We start from the raw sequence: 11,199 nt of genomic DNA, 5'->3' as shown, positions 1-11,199 counted from the left end.
TATGCATGATTGAATACATATATGCATGATTGAATCACTATAAAATTTTATTGATAGCATTAGAACACATGTATGCAGGATTGAATCACTATAATTTTTTTTTGACAGCCCTAGAACACATATATGCATGATTGAATCACTATGAATTTTTTTGACAGCCTTAGAACACATATATAAATAATTGAATCAATCTATTTTTTTTTGACAACCTTAGAGCACATATATACATGATTGAATCACTATAAATTTTTTTGACTGCCTTATAACATATATATACATGATTGAATCACTGAAAGTTTTTTGACAACCTTAGAACATATATAAGCATGATTTCATCACTATAAATTTTTTCGACAACCTTAGAACACATATATGCATGATTGAATCACTATAATTTTTTTTTGACAATCTTACACCACATATATGTATGATTGAATCACTATAAATTTTATTTGACAACCTTAGAACACTTATATGCATGATTGAATCGATATAAATTTTTTTGACACCTTTAGAACACATATATGCATGATTGAATCACTATATAATTTTTATGATAGCCTTAGAACACATATATGCATGATTAAATCACTATGGATTTTATTTGACAACCTTAGAACACATATATGCATGATTGAATCACTATAATTTTTTTTGACAACCTTAGAACACATATATGCATGATTGAATCACTATAAATTTTGTTGACACCTTTTGAACATATATATGCATGATTGAATCACTATAAAATTTCTATGACACCCTTAGAACACCTATATGCATGATTGAATCACTATGATTTTTTTTTGACAACCTTAGAACACATATATGTATGATTGAATCACCATGTAATTTTTTTGACAACCTTACAACACATATATGCATGATCGAATCACTATAAACTTTTATTGACAGCCTTAGAACACATATATGCATGATTGAATCACTATGAAATTTATTTGACAGCCTTAAAAAACATATATGCATGCTTGAATCATTATGATATTTTTTTGACAACCTTAGAACACATATCTGCATGATTGAATCACTATGATTTTTTTTTGTCAGCCTTAGAACAAATATATAAATGATTGAATCAATATGCAATTTTTTTGACAACCTTAGAACACATATATGCATGATTGAATCACTATGAAATTTTTTTGACGTCCTTATATCACATATATGCATGATTGAATCACTATAAATTTTTTTTGGCAACCTTAGACCACATATATCTATGATTGAATCACTATGAAATTTTTTTGATAACCTCTGAATTCTGTTAATGACCTTCATTTTATTGCTAGTTTCTGTGTCATTTAGCCGTGTTACTTTGATTGCCTTCGATTAGATGTATTGCATATAATTTATTTCATTATATTTTGTTTATCAATACTAACATTTTGGTTCTCTTTTAGGATGCTGGAGATGATCAGTGTAGAGGAGCTGATGGAGGCATGGATGGAGGGGCAGATCGAGACAACTAATATGATGATGCTATAAATCTTGGCGAGGATTAGCTTCATGTGTTGAATTTGTTTCACGTACTTGTTGTTTCAAACAAAACTCTTTGTATATGTTCACTTGTAACTAATTAGAACTTGGCGAGGATTATACTGAGTTGCTAAATTTGTTTCACTTATAACTTGTGTTAAATTTGTTTCACCCATATATGTATTTTTTATGTGTACTTTTTTTTATACACACGTTATATAAATTGTATAACGAGAATTTGTTTTTAGATATTTATATTTCAAACAAAATTGTTTTATTTATTTTTAAATTTTGTGATGGATTAGGGACATATATTATCCATTGCTAATATTCAGCGATGGATTTTCCAAAGAAACTCAGTCGCAAAATGGCGATGGTATTTGGCGATGAATAATATCCGTTGCCAATTTAGCAACGGATTAGGGATGAATATTTATCTGTCTCAAAAACTAAATCAACTGATGTTTTGCGATGGAATGTCATCTATCGCTAATCTTTCGTTAAATTGGTGACGAATATTAGAGACAGATATGTATTTATTGTTAAATTTTAGCGACGGATATGTATCTGTCGCAAAACCAAATCAGTGCTTATTTAGCGACAGATCATGACATTCGCTAATTCATCATGAATTAGCGATGAAAGTAGCGACAAATCAGTTCTATCGCTAATTAGCGACTAATAAATTGCGACTGACGCTATCCATCGCTAATCACTTCTGCGACGGATTTGCGATGGATTAGCATTGGATAGCGTCTGTCGCTAATCCACAAAATTCTTGTAGTGTTGAGAGAATTTATAGAAGATATAGATTTGGGGATAAGAATGAGAAAGGCAAAAGGATTGTAGATTTTGTTGCTTTTGATGTTGTGATAGTGAACATATTTCTGAAAATAAAGATGAGCACTTGATAACTTTTAAGAGTAGAACACACAACACACATATTGATTATTTTCTTTTGAGACAAAGATAACAAATAATGTGTAGAAATTGTAAAGTAATTCTTGGAGAATGTATTACTACTTAACATAGATTATTAGTTTTGAATATATATATATAAAGAGCAAGATAATTATAAGAGAATCAAGAGAAATCCACGAATTGGACTATGAGATCTTAGTGTAGAAAAAGTGAAAGAATTATTACTTGAACAAAAATAGTGAACTGACTACCTTTGGCAACAAATGACACTTAGAATTAAGTCGGTTGTCAAGCAAGTACTTTGTGAGACTAATGGCAAATTTCTATGCATAAAAAAAACTTGATGGTGGAACGAAGAAGTTCAAAAATCAATTATGAAAAATAAAGTAGTCTTTAAAGAATGGCAAAAGACAAGAAGCATGATGAACTGAGAAAATATATAAGTTGACAAAGAAACAAATAAAGAAAGTTATAAGTTAGGCAAAGTATACAGCCTATAACATGTTTACTAAGTTTAGATACAAAAGAGGGTGGAAAGACATGTAAGCTAATTACAAGATGAGAGAGAAAAACACGAGTTTTAAGCCAAGTGAAGTGTATTAAGGATGACAATAGAAAATTTCTAGTTAAGGATAATCAATTTAACCAGAGAATGCTGGATAAAAATTCATATCGTCTATTAAATAAAAATGAAATAATGAGGCAAGATAAAGATTTTAACCAGAGAATGATGGATAGAATTGATAAGGAGGAAATAAAAGTGGCTATAAAGAAGATGAAGACAAAGCACTCAGGCCAAACGATGTACCTATCAAAATTTGGATGTCAATGGGTAATATTGAAATAATATAGTTTTAACTAAATTGTTTAATAATATTTTGTCTACAAGAAAATTGCCAAAAGAGTGGACACAAAATGTGTTGATTCTCATACGTAAGAATACATATGATATTCAAAATTGTTCTAATTATAGGAAAATTAAACTTATGAGCCACACCATGAAACTTTGGGAAGGATAATAGATGAGCATTTGAGAAGATATATAATCAAGTGTTTCAAATAATCAATTTAGCTTTATGTTAGGTAGGTCAAAGATAAAAGCTATTTTCTTATAAATACAATGTATAGAAAGATTTAGAGAGAATGGCAAAAATTTGCATATAGTTTTTATAGATTTGAAGAACGCTTATAATAGTTTCAAAGAATTTAATTTGGTCAATGTTAATGAAGAAATAGATCACTTATAGATATATTAAAATAATGTAAGATATGTATGCAGTAGCAGTTACGTCTATTAGAACTACATGTGGTGCAATAAGGTTATTTTCAACTACATTTGGGTTACACCAAGGGTATGCTTTAAACCCATATCTTTTAAATTTAGTTATGAATGAAATAACACCATGAAACATAACTTTTTTTAAAACGAAGGAACCCTCACTAAGAACTGGATCACTTAATGGGTCCGTCACCCTACCAGGTAAAACTCTAAGTTGAGGACACAACCACCCAGCCTTAGGTACCCCAACCTTATTTATAGAAAGATCACAATTCAAAGGTTGATTTCCATTAAACAAAGCATGATGAACACATTTATATGAGTTTGAGCTAAAACAACTTGCACCATCAGATTTCAAATAGATTGTGGCATATAAAAGATTGTAGCAAATATATCCCTTTAGTTGCAAAACTGATCATTTGATGTATTCTGGACCATCAATAATCTTCTTTTATAAATCTTGATTAAACAACACAATCATTTGAAAACTTGTGTGCAGATTTTTTTGTGAAGAAGCAGATCCTGCATTCTGATTTTATTCGGGAACTTAAATGGTGGATGACATCATGCTTCCACTTCTAGTAGTTCAAACCTTCTTGGGACATTACATTTCATATTGTTTGTTGAGGAATACTTCTTATCATGTAGGTATGCTTCCAAATAGAACTGCAATTGTTGATCTGGTTTGAGCATCTTGCACCAAACATTTGGCTATGATAGAGTAGCCAGTTTCTTAGGTGAAAAATAATTATTTATTTGCAAAAACCGGATTGATAGTACACAATTTTTGGCTATCAGAATCCATTACACATGCGATCAGATTTGTGATGTGCTCCTATAAAGACTGGGATCTTCAATCCTTTGTTGTTTATGACAGAGACAAATGTCTTTACTTAGGGGTATGAAGAGAGTTTCAAACTCGAATTTTGTTGAACTTGAGTGTTTGCACTAGTTGTCATCCTTTAAGCATGGTACTCATGTTTGGGTGATTTCAAATAACCAGTAGTGGGGCAGAACTGTGAGGGGTGCTATTGAATGACGTCGAACTTCAAATCTAGCATTTTCTCTGACAAATCTTTTTGCCTGTGAGGATGTTTTGTATAAAGGGCTTTTGAGTTATGTTCTTTTCTTGCTTCAATCTTATAATAATTTGTTATAGAAAGATAATCTTTTGGATTGGCTACCCCTGAGAGTGATCTTTTGTAATTTTTTATTCTCTAATATAAAATCAAAGTAACTCCAGCGTTTTTATTTCCAAAAAATAAAAAGTGTACTGGTTTTTCAGGTCCGAGTATGTAAATGGATTGATCATAGCTGGTGTGCCTTTGAAAAATGAGTCTCTTCTCATCCTAACAAGATATCATGACAGATTCACTCTTTTTTTGGTGCCCCACTTTATTTGATTCCTCTTTCCCCAACTGCCTTTGCCGGTGTTTCTTTCCTTTCCATTCCCATCATGGTTTCAAGCTAACATCTCTCTCTATACAGGAGACATGTACGCATGAACAATCACCATCATCTCCGCTCAACTTTAATTTTACTTGTAAGTTCATGGCCGTACGAGGACCTTGAATATGATAATTGACTCATGTTTTGCCATGTAACCATAGCGTGAAGCAAATCCCCCTTGACGCACACCAATGATCGAACTAGTCGTTCGATTTATAGTTATCTCTACGAGGTAGGGACGAATCAAGAAAAATTTTCTATCTAACAAGTGCCTTTTTTTGCTTCTCTCTCTCTCTCTCCTCCTCCTTCTTTTGCTTTTATTTTTAGCTTGTGCTACAACAAAGGTGGAACGTGCAAATATATATACGGGGAGCAGAAGGACATTTTCATCCAAAGCATATCTATCTTACGGGAGGACATTTCCGTCAAAAGCATATCTACCTTTTTTATATGTTATTTTATTATAAACTCATCGTGGGCAACATTGGCATATGAATTATTGCAGGTCCCAAGATATTCCTCCGTACACACATGAACACACAAATTTGTATTTCGGGGAGAACACACAACACCTTCCCTTGAAAAACGGGTCTCTTCTCATCCTAACAAGATATCATGACAGATTCACTCTTTTTTTGGTGTCCCGCTTTATTTGATTCCTCTTTCCCCCAACTGCCTTCCCCAGTGTTTCTTTCCTTTCCCTTCCCATCATGGTTTCAAGCTAACATCTCTTTCTCTACAGGAGACATGTACGCATGAACAGTCACCATCATCTCCCCCCAACTTTAATTTCACTTGCAAGTTCATGGCCGTATGAGGACCTTGAATGTAATAATTGACCCATGTTTTGCCATGTAACCATAGCGTGAAGCAAAATTATGCATTTTCTTGATCGTGATTACGACCATTCGTTGATCAAAGACAAAATGCATTAAGCCCAGACTTCCTAATTTTCTAATCCATGGGTATGATCAAGAAATGGCCGATGCGTATTGTGGGCTATGACTATAGGGCTGGTAAGCCAGCCAAACTAACCCAACAAGGCATGTTCGGGCTCAGCTTGTTTACCACTAGATTGAGCTCCCGAACACCATGTGTTTGGCATTGACTCGTTTAAGCTAAAACGAGCTGTTCATGGCTCTGCAAATTTCTCGAAGTGAACTGATTATCCTCAACTAATGTCATAAAATTCGTTGCCAATACATACTTTTTTTACAGGAGATATATGTGAAAAATTGTCTTGGAGATATGCTTTTAAGTAAAATGTTGCCTTATCATAATACAGATCACGACTACTTTAGTGTTATCTTTTAAGATGGTTTTACATGAGTGACTACTTTAATCATTTCCTTTTCTTTTAAAACGGTTGGGATTAAGATGAAATCATAGGCTAAAATTGGTGAGGCCTAACTTTTTACAAAACACATGTTCCGTGGTCAGGCAAGGCATCACATTTTTTTGTGCAACGTGATTACACTTTGATCTGCTCTCCATTTCCACGAAAAAGCAACATCTTTCTCTCTCTCTCTCGGCTTTGTAGTAGCTTGTCCTGCAGCCATCATTGGACGTAAAAAACCTTGTGCAGCCATCATCACCTAACGAATGATCATGTATGTGGATAGTATCAAATCTTTTAAAAGGGTGTTACGGACGAGTGACGTTGCACCCTCTCTCTCAAATAAACAATCATCACCACCTCAGTGTTTTTCTCCTTTTTACACTAAGGTGGATTCGTTACAGCCTCGGGTGTGGACTCAAGAGGCCCACCCCCATCTTTTCAAAAAGGAAACTAGACTTCTCGTCCTTAAAGAAAATAAAAAATTACACAAAGTTGAAGCAGTTTAAGGGGAAAAAAGCCTTTTTTTTTTGTGGTTTGACAGAAGAAAAGAAAGGGCTTTCAAACTCAAATGCAAGGAGTGGCATATCTACGCTGAGAGGTCCAACCTAGTGTGTGTGGGGGGGAGGGAATCTTGGTCTTTTTTTTATACCAGACTTTTGAAGTTGAAGAGAAAAAAATAGAAAAATTAAAGCAAACCAAAGCAAGAAATAAAGATGCGTACCACCGAGGTGGCATCCCATGTGGTAAGCGGGGTCCTGTTTGAAGCTGAAGGCCCAGGTTCGAAACCATGTGCCACATGAGGCTTAAGAGTTATCTGGTAGGGGTCTGCCCAAACCCCAGCTTGCCTTTAAAAAAAGAAAAGAAATAAAGATGCGTGTATTGCTTTTTCCTTTTGGGTTTATAGGGTTTACCCCCATGAACCAATAAACAAAGATTAAAAATGTAAAAAAAATATGACTCCATATTCCATATGTGACAAATATCCACCTTTAAGCTAATTAGTTTTGTCAAGGTGCTGACGCATCATCTGTTATCTTATGTAGGTAGAGTTCAATTCCATATTATTGCTCAGTTCTTTCAGGTCGCCTTTACCATTCAGAAGATCTCTCTTTCTCTCTCTCCCTCTGCTTACGTAGAAATGTTGGCTAGAGATGTTAGCTTTAACAATCATTTCTGAACTAAAATAGCATTTAGAAAAAATGGCTTTAAAATGTCACTCAGCGAATACTGCTATCCAAATAATAATTTAGGGCAAAATATAAGCAACCTCGAAACGACCACTTGATGATCCCTAGTGCATGTGATTAACATCAGGTACATTTAAAGCATCTTTCAAGTGTCGAGAAATAGCCTGCATACCATCCTCAATAGCAATCATCCTTGGTTTAGACTTTAGACACACATGCACACACACACACACACAGGCAAGAATGCCACCCAGAAACACTAAAACATGTTATGGGAACATAATAGCAAACTCTTCTTATATAATAACTCATTAATTAACAAGTCTGTGATGTAGGGAAATTTTCTCTTTCACTATTACGCTAATTAACTGAACCAACAACAAAGGGCACATGCTTTTGCAATGATGAAAATTCAGCTATTTCACAGCTCTCTTTCATGCTGATCATCCATTGGACCAAGTTTTTAACCCATTTAGACATGCCTGAAAGCTTGCGCTACTCTTTGAATTTTATGCTTAGCTTCTGCATATAAAGCCATACAAGCCCCGCTCCATCACCAATTTCCCAAGTTTATATTCCATATCCCAACAAAATTGCATTGGACATACCATCATGCAATTAATAGTGGTCTAAAATGCCATAGCCTACAGATTAGGCTTGTATGATATCCACCACCCCCTTTTGATTCCACACAGGAACATAACTTGCATGGAATGATAAACATTCCTTTTACGGTGATTGAGAAGCCCTATGGACACTTTTTAGAAATGGAAGATGGATGGTTCGGTGTCAGGTATGGATTTATATGCTGAAGATAAACCACATAAAACGGCCAAACCTAGCTAAGCTATCATGCTAAAATCAACGCACTCTTGTTATCACCTCCTCCCCTTCTGATCCTGTGATGCATTCCTTGTCTTCTTCTAAAGCAGGACTGTGATGAAGTAGGTGAGGGGAGTGACCCTTCCCAAATGCCCTCACGTGGTCCTTGAGTGACCTCTTGTGCTTGAATTCCGAGCCGCAGGTGCAGTGCCAGAGCTTCCCACAGTTCTTCTCGTGGGTCCTCCAGTCACCCTTTACCGCAAAGGGCTTGGTGCACTTCCTGCAATTGAAAGGCTTGTGCCAATGCTTCCTCTTGTAGTGCGTCTGAAGGGTCCTGAAGTCCTTGAGAGGCCTCGCTCGAGGGTGGTCTATGTTGTTCTTGCAGCCCTGCGCACAGCAGTAGCAAGGGAGCCTCAGCATGCCTGTGGGCTGCGTCCCCTTGAGAGACTCTGGACCTCTTCTGTACATCGATCCATGCCCCCACATGTGCATCTGTTTTTACACACGGATTCAAAAAGGCTTTTAAACTGATCACCATGACAACATGCTTCCTTTGGTTGCACAAAGAAGCCAATATGTATATAATAGACAGCGAGGTTTCATAAAGCAAGCGCTACTTTTAGTTAAAGGAAATGAAATATACTAAGATACTTGCTAGTGTTTGCCATGTTTCTTTTCGAAATCTTTGATCTTTTGCCCGTTTACCCTGGCAGAGTTGCAAGGATGATTTTTCCAGCAAACAAAAAATAATACTCTTCGTGTTTGACATTGCTAAAATATAGTCTCTAGAATCATTATGCTAAAATGGGGAAGTTCTGTAGCTAATGCACATACAACGCGCAATACACGGGGATTTTTATGTTCAAACAAAGACGTTTCCTCCTTTCTTCTAATATACACCCTTTTCAGAGTGCGTGCATGCGTGTGTGTAGGGGCATATGCTACAGTTTGGATTAGTGTTGTGATGATTTTTAGCTCTGCAACTTGATGTTTAAAATAAAATAATCTTCACTTTAGTCTCAGTTCCCAAGGATACCTGAATAAAAGGACTAAAACCACAATCACATTCTCACGGTTAATTTTCACCTTTCAATCAAGAATATCCCCAACGTTTTTTTCTAAGATTTCTTAGGATGCTTTGCATGAAACAATGGTGATTCAGTAATGCGATACTCAAGTATGGTGATACTGATGTACTATTTTCACTTAAAAAAAGAGAGGGCATGGCGACGTTATAAAGATGGTATTATCTGCTTCTAGAGATTAGGAATTTCATGATGGTAGTGAGTTTGGACATTCGGCGTAGAAAGACACCTAACGGTATTAGTTGTGCAGTTCTAATTCAGAACAAAAATAGTTTGTCGAGGGTCTAAGGTGTTGTAAAGACGATTATTTTAATTTTTCTGTAAAACTAAACATGGCTTTTATTTAGGTTGTGACGTCGAGGTGATCTCTCTCTCTCTCTCCATGTATTAAGATTTGAAATATCACAAATCACTTTTGGACCATCAAGGACTATTTTTCATTTTTCCTCTAGGATGAGTTGTAGAGGACTCAATTTTTTAATAGTATATGCTTATAGATTGATCAGATCTGCCGTGATCTAGTTTTCAAAAGACCGGTGCAAGTCATTTAATGCGCTGTTAGTTTGCAGATTAAAAAGCTATATATATATATATATATATATATATATATATATATATATATATATATATATATATATATATAAGAGAGAGAGAGAGAGAGAGAGAGAGAGTCCAAACCTGCATGTTGTTGTACCTATTGAAGCTCTTATTGCAGACCGAGCAGGTAAACTGTGTAGCTCCAATGAGGATCTGTGAAGGTGTTGGGATCCAGTACTTGCTTTTCAAGTTTCCACCATCTCTTTGATTATCCTGATCAGACCCTTTCCCCATGTAGTCCTCTTCCTCTCCTGAATTAGGCAAACCGATGTGTAGGGCAACCATCGCTTGCTCATCATCTTCTTCACTTTTCTCAACCAAACTCTCTCTTGGTACTGATGTGGTCTCTTTGTTTGGTGGCGGCTTGCTTTCTTCAAACTGGCTAAGCAAGGGAAGGCACTGCTCCTCTTCAGCATGGTGAGTTTCCTGTTCAACATGGTGTCGATAGAAGAATGGTAGGCGTAAGAAATCCATGGCAGAAAGTTTGCCTGAGTGAACAGATTGAGCAAGAGTCTGAGGAGATCCGATCGGCAAGACTTCTTTGGGTGTTTGGGACCCTGAACCTGATGGCTTCAGCCACTCAACAAAAGTGGGAGCTGGATGATCTCTAATTTCCATTTCAGGCAGAGAGAGAGAGAGAGAGATATCTGTATGTGTGTTGATGAGAACTCTTATGTTGGTTTTCCATTCCTCTTTTTTCTATTTCTTCTCATCTTTGGCTTTCAGATGGTTAAAGGGTCTAATTGTATCTTTTCCTTCCCTTTAAAACGATATCAATTCAGAATCTTAGATAGAGAGACATGTCAATTTTTCTACCGTCAGAGAGAGAGAGAGAGAGAGAGAGAGAGAGAGGTTGGTGAGATCGCTCGTTGGCCAAACTACGCGCTTTCACAAGGCGACGACGTGGACGCAACCTATTCGAAGCGGGGTCCGAGTCGTCTCGGCCAAATTCTCGGGCGACCGGGTCCGAACCTTGTGGTTTAAATTCTATGAATGCCACTTAGGCTGTACAACGTGGCGCGC

General features: G+C 35.9%; 1 pseudogene across 1 annotated transcript; it reads right to left on the bottom strand.

Moving 5' to 3' along the window:
- Positions 1 to 7,976: 7,976 nt before the first annotated feature.
- LOC149816933 (zinc finger protein WIP6 pseudogene) lies at positions 7,977 to 10,794 on the bottom strand (annotated as a pseudogene). Its single transcript, XR_016427599.1, has 2 exons — positions 10,258 to 10,794; positions 7,977 to 8,986 (listed from the first exon to the last, which is right to left on the bottom strand). The product of XR_016427599.1 is annotated as a zinc finger protein WIP6 pseudogene (transcript).
- Between the last annotated feature and the right edge of the window lie 405 nt (positions 10,795 to 11,199).

The sequence above is a fragment of the Nuphar pumila genome, chromosome 14 (assembly GCF_984573655.1).
Source record: "Nuphar pumila chromosome 14, dmNupPumi1.hap1.1, whole genome shotgun sequence".
In the NCBI taxonomy this organism is placed as follows: Eukaryota; Viridiplantae; Streptophyta; class Magnoliopsida; order Nymphaeales; family Nymphaeaceae; genus Nuphar; species Nuphar pumila.
The sequence above is the reverse complement of the archived record's forward strand: the minus strand, read 5'-3'. Positions and strand labels throughout refer to the sequence as shown.